Here is a 14,693-nt window from a genome sequence, read left to right on the forward strand (position 1 = left end):
CTCCTTATAGAAATCAAATGAAAGGGCAGCCATGTATGGATGCCAGTTTGGGTGCAGTCATATTGATTGTGCCCTTGATGCTTGTAGAGTCCCAAGCCCGGAGGCTTTTGGGCATCCAGTTCAGGGCTCAAGGAAACAATTGGTGCCCTCCTACAGCTCCTACCCCACCTCTTATCTGGATGGCTTGTTTTGGCTATATAGCTGAGCCACTCCAGAAGTGGGAAGGAGTCTGGAGCACTGTTAGAATACATAGAAACACAGAAACAGAGTGAGTTAGAAGGGGCCTCCTGGGCCATCTACTGTGACCCCCAGCTCCATCTGGGGGTCTTCACTCATGACATGCCTACATCTCATTCCAGTGGCTCTATTTTCTTCCTTTCCTCTCCCCAAGCTGAATTTTCAGACCCCAGAGAGGTAACAGGTGTGGTTCTTTCTGCATTGGTTGTGAGGGGCCATGAGGGACTGGTGAAGGATCAGGGCACCCATTTCCTAGTCTGAGGCTGAATCTCTGTTTCCAGCCTTGAATCTGGGAATCCAAATTATCCTAGACACTGGAAAGGGTGAGAAGAGCACTCTCCCTGGCACTCTGTAGTAGCAAACAGTGCTCAAAGAACTGCCAAGCTTTATTCTTCTGTCTAGCTTCCTGCCTTTTCTGTGTGTGTGTGCGCGTGACTTTGCTAAGAAGTTGTTACATAACCATTGATAATTGGACTCCATCTCCCCATGCCATGATTGGACTGTCTGCATTCCTCACCACATTTTAATCCTTTACATAGTCTTGGCAATTATGTGCTTTCTGATGAGGAACACATCTACGCATTATGCTGTAATTACCAACTTCAATATCGCTTTTGCATGCATGACTTGAGTGTGACTGCATCATATCAGGGCAAGGGAATATTACCAGAGTGGGGCTTGCTACTCAGTTAACTTAATCCATTTCATGTTTGTCTTTCCTTCTGTCCATGTTCTGTAAAGTGTACAGATTCTGCCACTTTAAGGGGGCTGTGATTAAATGTGTTCAGCTGTGTACAACCTATAACCCATCTAGTGTATGAACCTGGTTATATCAGCACATGGCAAGTGCCAATATTAATACAAGGCATGGATGGACAAATAAGACACTTCCAGCAATTGGCTACATATTCCATATGGAATATCTGCATACAGGAGTGTGTTTGTTTATTTATTACAAATATTTATATCCTGTCTTTCCGACAAGTGCTCAGGATGGCTTACACAATGTAAAATTGCAATAATACAATGATAAAACCACAATTATTAAAACAACATAAAACAGCACATCATAAACTAAAAGAAAAGAAAGGGAGGAAAAGAATGGAAAATGAGACTGTGGGGAAGAAGAAAAAAAATCTTAAAGCATCTAAAACCCTTAATTATTAAAATGATGGTTGAATAGAAAGGTCTTTACCTGGCGCCGGAAGGAGTATAACATCAGTGCTAGGCGGACCTCTCTGGGAAGCGCATTCCATAGTCTGCGTGCCACTGCGGAGTAGGCCCTCCTCTGGGTAGACACCTTCCATACTTCCTTCAAAGAGGGTTCCAGGAGCAAGGCCTCCCCTGCCAATCTTAAGGGGTGTGAGGGCATATAGGGAAGGAGGTGATCCTTCAGGTAAGTTTGCAAATCACTTGAGAGATGAACATCTTTTACATAGATAAGATAGATCAGATAAGATGTGTTTGCCTCATTTGCATGATTGCAAATCGTGATTGCATGATTGCCCCCACCCCAATATTTTATTGTGAGTATTCAAGACCCAGTGGGCTGCTGGCATGGCTTATGGTGTGCAAACCTGCCAAGAATAGGGCTGTTTTGGGGTTGTGATAGTTTCTTAACTACAGCAATGACCGACTTTACTCCAGGTTTGCATGCCATAATAAGTCACAGCAGTGACTGCCTGCCGTAGCTGAAATATTTATTACAATGGCCTCCAGTATCGATACAACATGTTAGACTCCATTGATTGTGCAAAGCTTCCCATTGCCAGGAACAGGACTACTTGGAAGTAAATTTCCTAAATTAAATTAATTTTGAGGGTATTTCATCAGCTTCAAAATATTCATTCACTGGCTAGAATGATTCCATCATTGCTGTTAATCATGCTCACCCAGTGACTAACCAGCTGACTGTGGAAAAAGCAAATTTTGCCTAATATAGTGGTAATCTGCTCTTTCAAAACTAGTAGATTTTGGAAGCCTTATCTTCCAAGAATTTGTCTAATCTTCTTTTAAAGCTATTCAAATTGGTAGCAACTATCATAGTTTAACCATGACCTGTTGACAGTGATGTGATTTATCTAGCCCTGAGGTAGGCAGCATGTTATACCCTTCCCACTTAAAATGTTTTAAAGTGACTGTTCTTACTGGCAGTTGAGACTGCTCCAAGTCAAAGTGAGCTGGGATTACTTTGGAGCCAAAGAAAATAGCTGCTTCCATCTTCTTTTCCCATGAATGGTTCTGGGGCACACATGGCAGATATTAGGAAATAAAGATGCCAGGTGGCTGCAGGCCAGTACTTTCATCTGTAGCAAGCACATTTTGTGGTGGTGCCCAGGACAATTTATCCAGTTATGGAATGTGTCCATGGACCCAAAAAGCATTCTTTGCTCTGGTCTAGCCTGTGCAGAAAAATTCTGTGGAAAGGTATGTTTGAGGAGTATCTTGCATTTGATGAGTCCCTCACCATAAAGATGATGCCATCATGGACATTAACTCATAACACTGGATTTCAGTGATTCCAAGCAGCTCTTTCTGAGCCATATCAGTAAGTGTCTCCTGGTTGTTTTTCATACTTCCACATGCATACAATGTCCACCTGAAGTGTATTTATTTATGATCAAAATATATGCCCCACCCTTCAATCAATTGATTAAGGCAGTTTATAATCCAATGATTCTATCAGCTGATGGCTGGGAAGTGCAGTGTTTGAGCCCCATCTGGAACTAAGCTCCTGCACTATATTGGGTTGCGTTATTCATTTTGATGGATAACAAGTTGTCTGGCCTACCCTGGAGTGGGGAGAAATCTGGCATAAAGAGCAGAGATTTAGCAAGGTATCCCTTCTCTTAAGAAGTCTCATGCAAGTGTCTGAATATGTACCCCGTGGCTACATGTGAAGGTTAATCTGTTGCTCTACTGAACCTTGGAGCTAGAAATGTGTTACCTAGAAGAATGCACCATAAAGGTTCATGGTTTGTTTGTTTTTAAATTCTTGATGGATTATTTCTGAATTGCAGTTTCTGATAGCCCGGGTAGTCAGGCGTCATCTGGTTTGGTAAAAGGATCCTGAGACTGAAACTGATCACAGACCAAACATAACTGAACAGTGTGATGCAGCTGCAAAATCAGTTATTTATTTATTTAAACAATTTTTATTAATGGTTTAAATAATGGTTTAGTTAATGCGATTCTGGGTTGGATTAACTTTTCAAGTCACGACACCACCAGCTTTATGATGCTGTGAGACATACAGATTTTTCTTTGCCTGTTTTGTTCTGTATTGACAAGAATAACTCATGAGTCAAGTGGCTATATGAGGCTCCGTTGACTACATAAAATCAACTGCCAGGTTTCATTGCAGCTGAATTGTTATTATGCCACATTCTTCCTACACCCAGGCCCTATACCATATGTACTAGCACCACTGCTATAGACCCTGTATATGGAACCACTGGGAGCCTGTACAGGGAACAGATTGATTCCAAGTCCAGAAAATAACTTGCGAAATTCTGCTGTCGTTTAGTCCGGAGATTAAACATTCTCTGGACCTATAAATCATCTAAATGGAAGACTGGATTCAGAACTATATGTACGGCACTTTGAGTTAATTGGAGGAAGAGCAGCATGCCAATAAAGTATGTACCACTGTGGTTTCTCAGACTGTCCATGAGTCATGGCCACAGCTTTACAATAGCACCTTTGAAGCAGACTGCAATACCAAGCTCAAGCAGAGAGGTATTCAGGGCTTGGAACACAACTGACATTTCACCTCTCCTTGAATTCCTGCCAAAGCTGGAACTTAAGCTTTTTTCCGAAACCTATTGTTTCATTTCCATTCTGATGTCTTCTAGTAAATGGGCAAAAGTGTAGAAAGTAGGGAGTTCTAAGCAGCTTTCCCCCTTTAGCACTTGTAAATGGATTTTGAAAGCACCTGCTGTAAGACTCCAAAATATGTTAATTTAAATCTGTATGTAGGAATGATGGCTTTTTAACATCTATCATAGAGCTAGATGTGGATCTTAAAAACTCATCTAACCCCCATGTTAGTGTCCTGATCTGAATCAGCTCCGACTTCTCTAAAATAAAATGAGAAAAAGACATAGCAGCCAGATTTAAAGCCATTTGGGGAGAAGTATGTGCATCGTTTTCATGGTATCATTATGAATCTTTCTTCTATTTAATTCTGCTTTATGCATTCACAGTTTTTAAAACATGTGCGACATCTTTAGCTTTATTCTTCAGAATCTCTGGGCTGAGATAATCAGCTACAAGTAACCATGGTGATTATTTACATCCCTATAATCTTGAGAGTAGATGTTTGTGATATGCTTTGCAAGAAATTGCCTGTGGTGGCTAAACAGCAATCTGAAAGTATCAGCTTCTTTGAGAACCCACTCTTCTGATGGTGGAGGCCTTATTCTAATGAATATCTTATCTAGTGAAGTCCTTACATTCTCTAGCTTGGTTAACTTCCTAGGTCTCCTCTGCTTTCTGAGTTGTCGAGGACCTTAAAGAGGTAGTCTTCTATTTGAACTCATGTGCTTTCTTTAGCTTTGGGTGCTGTGGACTTCCAGGCACATTTCAAAGTGTTTATTTTTGAACAAAAATACTTAACACAATATAGGAAAGTTGCTTCTTCACATGTAACCTGTCCTTAGAAAACTAAAAAGACATTTTTGATATTCTGATTTTATCACATTGGAAGTCTTTTCCACGAAAAAGCTCATGACCATAGCCTCCATCAGTGACCAGAACACTGACATGGAGGGAGAAGGGATAGATAGGTATGGAGGCTGGTGTAAGCCGCAGAGGTGTTGAACCCAGCCTGACATGAAGCCTGGGACCAGCAGCCAGAACCCCTTGAGCCGGAGACTTCTGTGTCTGGACCTGTAGAAACAGTCAAGCCAGAAGCCCCTGATGATCCATCACTCTTACTGCAAAGAGCCTTGAGATTTAAAGCCCCTGCTCCACAATGGCAGCAACTCACACAGCAAGAATTGACAGAAAGCATTAGGTTCCAGGCTAATGGCCTATCTCTCCAAGGCTTCCCACTCCTCAGAAAGGAACACTGGAAAGGGAAGTCTGCCAAGGAAACATGCATAGGCAGAATGGGAACGGAGCTGTCCATGGTACTGAAGGGTCTGTTTTACCACTCTTGTTTCCACTGTGTTGTTTGAAGGATTTGTATTCACTCTTCAGCCCACCCCCCTCCAAAAAAGGGCTCCTTGGACGTCTTACAAAGATCAGTAATAGGACAGTCCCATTCAAAATCTAGAAGGCATGATGCAAAGGAACTGGGAGGGAGGAGGAAGAAGCAGGAGCTTCAGGCTGCTTATAAAAGCCCGATGGTTTAGGAAACACGGAGAGAAGAAGAATGCCATTGCTGGTCTTCCACTGCTGAGTGGATACAGTGGCTTTGATGCCTTTCTTTTCTTCCTTCTGGTACAGCATGATGTGATGGTTGTTGAAAGGTTATAGCTGATGGAGGTAGGAATGTGATGGTGGAAATTTCTTACTAGAAATTGGCACAGAAATTGGCTCCTTACTAGTGCTAAATGAAACCCCCTGCCTGCACATGACATCTCCTACTGACATTGTGTAATTTCTTGACAGATCCATTTCCTGCAAAAGCTGCTGAACTTGGATTGTATCCCCAAATACTTTTACAAAGTAGGCTAGGCTGAGAGTTAGCACCTTATGCAGGGCTCTCAGCCCCACAGGAAATCTGAGTTTTGGGATAACCTGACCTTCTAAATTCACATTCTGAGGACCAACTCCTTTCAGTAACTTTCCCTATATTTAGAAATTCATTCTTAACCCCCTGGGACTATTTGTTCCTTTTTCTTTGTTTGCTATGTAAATTACTGTCCCCTTTAGGGCAAGAGTCAAAATCTATTATTGTATTTTTTACACCCACCCACCTACTTTCCTTCCTTCCTTCCTTCCTTCCTTCCTTCCTTCCTTCCTTCCTTCCTTTTGCTGATGTGGCCAACCAAAGTGGCATGGCCTTTGTGATTTGTGCATTACAACCAGGTAGATGTTGTGTCTGTATGTATGAGTGTGGGAAGAGAGACCAATCAGTGTTATTTCCCTCTTCAACAACACATGTAAAAACTAATTGTGAAATTGCATATCTTCTTCACCTTTTGAAACAATTTGTGCATTGGATTAAGTGATTTCAAGAAGAAAACCCAGATAAAGAAAGTGAAAATATCTGTTCTGATATAACACTGCCATCTGCTGTTATCTTTCAAAACATTTGTTGCAGTTTAGTCAAGCTGTTATTGATGTGCAAGAAAAGAGTTGGGCTGTTCCATGCTTTGTGCAAAAATAAACTTTGTTTTTTGTGTTGGAAGTATGTTCATTTTTTGTATGCTGCTCATCACAGTGATCTATTGGATAATAGTAATTACATCATAAGAACATAAAGAGAATTATGTGGGACTGGGCCAAAGTTTTATCTACCTGACTCTCTGTTCTCACTGATGATGACAATTATATTACTTCCCACATGTCTGTGCAATTTGCCCCCAAAGGATAAGTGCTTAAACACATGCATTCATCCATTACTCAGAAGAATAAAAAGCTGTACCTTTTTTCATCTAATATTTATAGATCTTAAATAAAAATGGTCTTTTTCATCCACCATAGTTCTTATCCAAGTTTTGAAGGATAAAAATGATTTTTATCCTTTGGAAGATATATATTAAGCCAAAGGAAAAAAATAGGCCTATATGATGTGCCCTGGAAGTCCTTCCACTTTAACCTTGTCATTAAGTGGATTAAAAAAGAGTTGGGATTGCTCCACCTTCACCACTGAGATGAATCTTACCTTGAAATATTTCAAGTTGGCAACTATCACCAGCTGCTTAATTAATGAAGTAGTAGGGCTCTTGTGTGGAGAGATCTGACTGAGATACCAAGATCCCAATTTCTGCTTACTCAATTCATTAAAGAGTTAACATATATGTGTACAATAACTTGGCTGAGAAGCCCAAATAATATGGGGTGATATATACTGGTTCAAAGCCTACACAGATCAGAATAAAATAGACACTTGAAGCCAAGAATCAAATGTATTACATGGACACAGGATATTGAGCATTGAGCATAGAGATGTTGTTTCCAACTCCTAAGACAGGGTTGGGGAACCTCTAGATGCTGGAGTGTAATTCCAGTCATCTCAAATCTGCCTTGGGTCTATGGGAGCTGGTGTCCAAGCAGTTCTGGAGGTTATGAGATCCCCCAATCTTGTCATAAGACCTACCCCTTTCTAAAGTTTCCTTAGCATAAATAACAGGCTATTTCTTGCATGTTACATATCATAGGATCTATTCTTAGAAGCAATGGCTAAATCAGAAAACCCAAATCATCTGTTCCTGGCATATAAACTGCATGGACCTCACTATTCATAGCTAGCTCCATCTGGAGAATAAAGACTGAAAATCAGAGACTGGAAAAATCTTCTATCTCACACCAAAGCCGGTCGAAGAACTTGCCTTTAAATTGACACCATGGCAAGCCCTACTTCAGGTGATTGGGCAGGAGTGAAGCATTTCAACCCTCATTGAAACCTGTTTTCCCTGCAGGAAGTCTGGCAAAAATTAAAGAAGGGAGGAAGGAACCTTGAGACCTGGATGTATCAAAAGGTCAAACATGCAAGTATATAAACAGTTTTTGCAATTTATTCACTCAACTTCCAGCTCTTAATGAAATTCCTCCTAGGGATACTTTATCGAGTGGGCAGAAAGCAAATTTCCAGATGTTTTAGGCTTGTACGCCAAACATCTTGACCATTGGCCTTGCTGTAGGCAATGTTGAGGCCTGGCTAACAAAGGCATCTGAACTGAAGTTTGTGTATAACATATTATTGGCAGGAAACTTAACCAGGGGAAAAGAAGACAAATCTTGCTTGATCAAATCCAGAGAACAAGTTGGGAAAGTTCGATAGAACTGTAGAAGTAAAACAAAGTTGTTAGGAAATCTGAATAAATATAGGAAGTATGTTTGAGAGAGTACAGTAGCCATTCCAAGTACAATAAGCAATCCCATCACATCTTATGGCCAAGTGCAACACTATAAAAGTGAAGGAAAGATACAGTGAGTAGTTGCAGCAAGACAGACCCTCTGCTAGCAGAAAGCTGTAATGGCCATGTATGTATTATGCTTTGCCTTGTTTTCTTTTCCTGTTTTAAAATTTATCAACAAATACCATGCTGTTGTATTCTTTATATATTTCCCTTAAATGTATTTGCTTTTTGTTAATAATTTTAACATGTATTAATAAAGTAACTGCATTTTCTGTGAGAAAATAAGATTCACTGGAGAAGACAATGACACTATGTAACAGTGAAGGCAGAAGAAGGAAGAGGAGAGTGGATCAAGGAAGCCTCAGCATTGAGTCTACAGGAACAGGACATGAGTGGACAGCACTCATTCATAGGGTCATGATAAGCTGGAGATGACTTGATGGCATGTGACACCAACTATTGTCTGCTGATTCTCCAGTTCCTCTCAAAAAAGGTCCCTCCAAACCCAAATATAAACAGGAAATAAAAGCCTGACACAAATAAACAGATTTACTCTGTTTATGATCCTTCAAATTTAACTCCTACAATGCTGACAAGGGGTTTTGAAAGTTGAATTCCCAAACATCTGGACATCTGCCTTCTTCCCATTCCTGTGTCTTATATACTAGGTGCAAATGACTGGCAGCTTGTCTGTGCTGTCCATAAGCACCACTACTATTTAGATGCAGTGGGTTCTGTTTATATAGAATTATGCTATCCATGTGCTCTGCTATGAAGCAGCAATGTCTTGTTGTTTGAGCAGAAGGGAAAATGGGCAAAATGGTGTGCTCACACTACTTTTTGACATCAGTTTGAGGAGACTTCAGCCAGCCTGGTTAACTTTTAAACTCCTTGGGTCTTAGGTGTCTATTTAAGTGTGGGTTTTGGCTTGTAGATGTGGTGGTTGGCCACACCTATCACGCAAAAGCCCACACAAATTATTTGTTTGTGTGAAAGGACATGCTATGAGAAAGAAACTATGGGAGACTAAACACACCCAAACTCTTAGTATTCTACATTGCTATTTCTTGGCATTAAAGACACTTGTTTAGTTTCTTTGAGAAGGTCCATTTGTACCGCCCTGAGACATTGTGAAGGGAAGGATATAAAAGCTTTATAAACAAACAAAATTGAACCAAGGACACACTGTGTGTTTGCTTTATTTCATGGTTAGAAAGATACATAAAAATCACTCAACTCCCCCCTCCCCATTTTGTTTCATATTATTATTGGATAGTCATAAAATAGGTCTACTGAAATCTACATTGATTTCAATAATAAGTCAACTATCAGTATATTCAATTCTGAATCTAATTTGCAGTTTAGGAGAGACTGAATCTGCTAATTGGGAAGGCCAGGGCTGAACTTCAGAAGTCCTCCCTTTAGCACAGCAGCCATATGGGGCTCACTCTGGTCTTCCCAATTATCCTAGCTATGGATTTCTCTTTCAGTCATTTGTGCGGGATCACAGCCATGCAGAGTGGAGAGTATAGTGCAGCTCTGGTGTATGTATTGGGTTGGAAAGCACCACTTGATTTGCACATGGGAAAAAAGCATGATGCTTTATCTCTGCCACAATTACTGAGAATCTCAATGTCATTCACAATAATTTGTGTTTGGTTTGCTTACTTGCTTGTCGTAAATTATAGTTTCTTCAAATTCCTGATGACAAAATGTTTTGTTTTTGAATGCAATTGGTTGCTATTAGAAGATCCAATAAAAGATTCTAGTTTTTAATACAAAGTATCCACCATGTGCTGCCCCCTTTCATTCTTGCAATGCTTGTTCATTCTGGAAATGAAACATGTTCTAGTAATCATTCTTTTATTGGTTTTTTTTTTAAATAAATGTTTATTTGTTGATTACATTTCAATACCACTTATTAACCAAAACTGTGTGGGTTTACAACTTGAAGCTTAAATGCAAGAATTCACTTAAAAATAAAGTAAAACTGTGATCTATGTATTAACCAAGATAAAATCCAGCAGCTATGCAAATATCTAAAATGCACTTTTTTTAAAATGGAGAGCTGAAAAGTCTGGGGCCGAAGAGAAAATGTAGGCACCAGCTGAGTCTGGGGATGGGGACCCCTGAAAAGACTCTTTAGGCAAGGGCACTTGGGGAAGGGCCTCTGAGGATGATCTTAATATCTGGACCAGTATATATGAAAGGAGATCTCCCATCTTTTTATCTACTGTTTGTCTGCAAAACAATTTTCAAAATATACAAATAAAGCAAATTAAACAATCAAAGTACAGAAGAAACCAGCAGACAATAATAACTGTTCATCACTTAACATGGTTAAACCATTTCATCACTATAAATCACATGAAATGTGATTTAAATTACATGTTCATGTAATGTGCAGTTATGCTGAATGCATGTTTAGGTATACTGAGTTGTATCCATTGGTGTCTCTGAGCATCTGTTTGTGCAAGTAGGGCAACCAATTTTTATCCACAACAATCCAAAGCTAACAAAGCCAGGTTACTGGCCAGACACTGGTTTCCCTTGTAACATCTGTGGCTCACAATACAGGACAACTGCTTGAATGATGCCAGAAATCAACCTTCTAGAATCAATGCTTGAGATTCTAGAAGACCAGAAACAAATCTACATATACAATGCCTTATGCAGCATATAAAATGTTGATGGAGCTTCCATCCAACAGTAACAGCTCAAGTGTTAGTAGAGAGGAATCCCACAAATGCAGAAACTTGGACAACCATGAACTCTGCCTTGTTATTTCCTACAGTACATGGGTTCAACCACTCAAAATCAGTCCAAGCCACCTGGCAACTTCTGGTTATCGATGTTGCAGATCCATAATCCATCAAAAATAAGAACTATCTTTCTATGAAAAGGGTGTGGTATTTTTCTTGACTGAATCTTGTTTAGACTTTTTTTTCAAATACAGTTACACTGTTGATAACCACCATGATGCAAAATTTTCCAGCCTGGGCACCAGCTGTGGCTGTGAAACTTCTTCTAAATTGATAAGGAATTGTAGCCCATCAATGAAGCTACCTACCTAAACAGTCTGCCTCCTTCCTGCCCTTCAGAAGAGATGTTTCAGCCTATGCAGTGTCTCCTACTATGTTGTCTCCTCTTCTATTAGGTTCAAAGCTAGCTGCTGGATGGAAGTAAGTTGCCTCCCTCTGCTTTCCCTTAAGAATGCTTGCAAAGATAAGCCCTTCGTTTCTTGCATTCCTCGGGCTGAATAAGCTAAAATGCTTCCAGACCAGTCATGATCAGATTCTGAATCTAGGATCCTCTGCTTGCAAAGAATCTGCTCAGCCACAGAGATTGTCCCTCTTTTTGACATGGAAATGTGATTCCTTGGCTGATGTCAAATTTCTTCTAGTACCTAGTGACCTAACAACCTTTCTCTTCATTTATTCTGGTCCTCTTTGGTATTATGCATCCACTTCCATAGCTTAATTGTCTGAAGCAGGACTCCCTCATAGCCATACTGGGTCCCCTGATAAGTAACTTAATATGGTACATGTGCAGAAATGCATGCAGCTAATTAGTACACTTAAATGAATTGAGAAGATTGTTCAACATGTGTTTGAATGGTTCTTGTTTTTATTTGATTCTTTCTACTTCTCCATATCAGAGGTTGGACATCATCATGGCTAAACAGTCTTTAGACTATTTTCTTTGCTTGGAACATTTTGTTCTACGATCTGACCTTGGCGAGTAGCGCCACCAAGCTGTACCTCAGAAGAAGGAGCTGAATTAGAACAGCTGTGGTGCCTTGAGAAGCTAAATGGCATTAACTTCCATCCAACTGTGGGCTACAGAAATATCTGTATCAGTCAGAGGCCAAACCAAAGGATGTTGATAAACTTTCCATGTGAAATACCATGAGCAAAATAGTAGTCATTGTAACTGTTTATGACACTATGATGTGAAAAGCAATGGAAACCCATTGCATTGTATTTTCCATGTATCTGTATCATTGGATTGCTATGCTGCCTTTATGTTCAACCCAGAAGACTCCACAAAGCACTTAATTAAAGTAATAACATCAAGTTGCATGTGGTTTCTGCTACCTGCTATGACATGTGGCATTGATCTAGAGTAGATTTCCCTACCTCCATAGCACTCATTAGATCACTCATTTGTACCCACTTTCATTTGTCCCATTCCTCTGACTTTTGGGACTTGAGAGGACCACTGGTTCTTAGCAATATGCTCCTTTTTCCATTCCATCCAAGTTTGCAGGTCTTTTCCCTGTGCAGAATTTGGATGAAAAGGGCCAGTTGTAGCAGCTGGACCTTTGGTGAGCTGATGAGATGCCATTTCTTTGTATACCAGAACATCAAATAAAAGTTCCCCTAAAATAAAAATGCTAATCATGGAATATGGACAAAATGGCAGAGTAACCTACAGAGTTGGGGAGGTACTACGTAGGTCCTGCTGGCTTCTGGCAGAGCAGAAAGAGCATTGCAGTGAATTGCCTCATGATTTTTCCCCTCTTCTGTTTTTTCTAAATCTGCCCTCCAACTGACATGTGAAGAAAGGGAAAATAAGTATGGCAGCTCAAAAGCAAGCACACTTGTTTTCTGAGGGTCATATGTGAATGAGGAGACATAGGAATGTTTCGGAACCTGTGGATCCAAGGCCTTCCTGCACACCTCTTCCTCTACTAGCACCATCAGAGACTAAGGCTGAGAAGTGATCCCAACAGAGCTTTCTACCACTGCAATCAGAAGACCTCTGGTGGCAGGCTGCCTTCTACACTTATGGAAAATGGAAGTCCATAACATCCTAAAGTCCATGTGATGTCTTCCCAGGAATCTTTTGGTTGTAACCAAAGTTACATTTACATGAACTTTTTGATGGACAAGATCTTTTCCCTTTCCTCCTTGACATTTCAGGCCAGACTTTAGTTTTCTGTCTTTCCTGCAAAAGCTGCTGAACTTCGATTGTATCCCCAAAGCTGCCTTCTGTAGGTAGTTTCAAGATACAGTCTAATTTATTGATTTCTTCTCGAGAAAATCAGCAGAATATAAAGCAAGATAAAATCAAAGGACCCCAGAGGGAATCTTTTGACATGCATGGACTTCTGAATGCAATTACAGTATATAGCTGTTTCCTTGCATTAAAAAAGAAGAAGCAGGGAACATTTAAAAATTTTCTAGCAATGTTCTTGAAAACAATGGAACTGAACTTGAATAAAATTGCACAGATAGTAAAAGTTTGTGGTCTGTTGTTTTCTTGTTTGTCCATGTCTTACTGACAAAAAATGAATGAGTTTCATACTGTAGGGAGAACTTGTAAATTACAGCTTTTTTGGGATGATCCAGACCAGTTCATATCACTGACTTCTCTTGATCAAAGACATACTTCTAGCATAATCCTAACCCTAAGTAAATTAAACATCACCTGATCAGTGCTCCATGAAAAATCCTGTGGCTCCCTAGATACTACCTAGAGGTCATAGGATTGCTATATTGGACACACATATGAATGGAAGTACGTCCTATTGAAATTGATGGCACTCTGGGTAGACATTAATGGAATTCTCTTTTACATCCTGAATATCAATAAGCAACTCTGCTAAGCATTTTTCTCAGCACCAGCCTATCATTAGGAAGATTCAGACGGTGACAGTGATTTCATTATTATTGTATTTTCACACCATGGGGTGAGAAGGACATGAGTCTGGATTCTTTTCTGCCTCAGATGCTAAAATAACCTGACTAAACTTATTTACTTTGCTCTTTGATGTGTGTGTGTGTGTGTGGTGAAGCACCCTTTGCTACTTTGCTTCAGGTGCCAAAATTTCTTGGGCCAACCCTGTCTTCCCTGCAAGCCTCAACTCCCACCCACCTGGAATGGTGCCTGGTCCATTTGTTTCCAATGTTTTTCTGTCATTTTGGATGGAGGTACCTTCATGAGAAACCCACCATAATCTTGGTTCAAATGAGTCCTCGGTTCATTTAGGTAGTTTTAAATGAACTTTTCACAAGAGCTTTCAGAACTTTAAAAAGTGATCCACTGGAGATAGAGTATACATTATTCAGAACTTAGATCTCCTCAAACAATGTAGATGGCTTGCTGCCAGAAAGGCTGTATTGTTGATAGCACTATGCCACAAGTCTATTAGCATCTTAGATTGAATATTGTTATTCTCTTTAATTGCATAATAGTACACTGGGTCCCACAAGTCCTTCTTCTGCCATTTTTATATATGCTACAATGTCTTACCACTTTGCAAGTGAAACTGAAATCTACTCCATGGCTCAGTAACAGGGAAATATCCATTAGTGACTTATGGCTAATGGGATGGGATAAAAATCTAATAAATAAATAAATAGTGGGATTGTTAATTCTAATTTGACTGTTCCCTGAGAACTTTAAAGGGACTACACA

Source organism: Varanus komodoensis, unplaced genomic scaffold (genome assembly GCF_004798865.1).
Source record: "Varanus komodoensis strain SLA01 unplaced genomic scaffold, ASM479886v1 scaffold12, whole genome shotgun sequence".
NCBI lineage: Eukaryota > Metazoa > Chordata > Lepidosauria > Squamata > Varanidae > Varanus > Varanus komodoensis.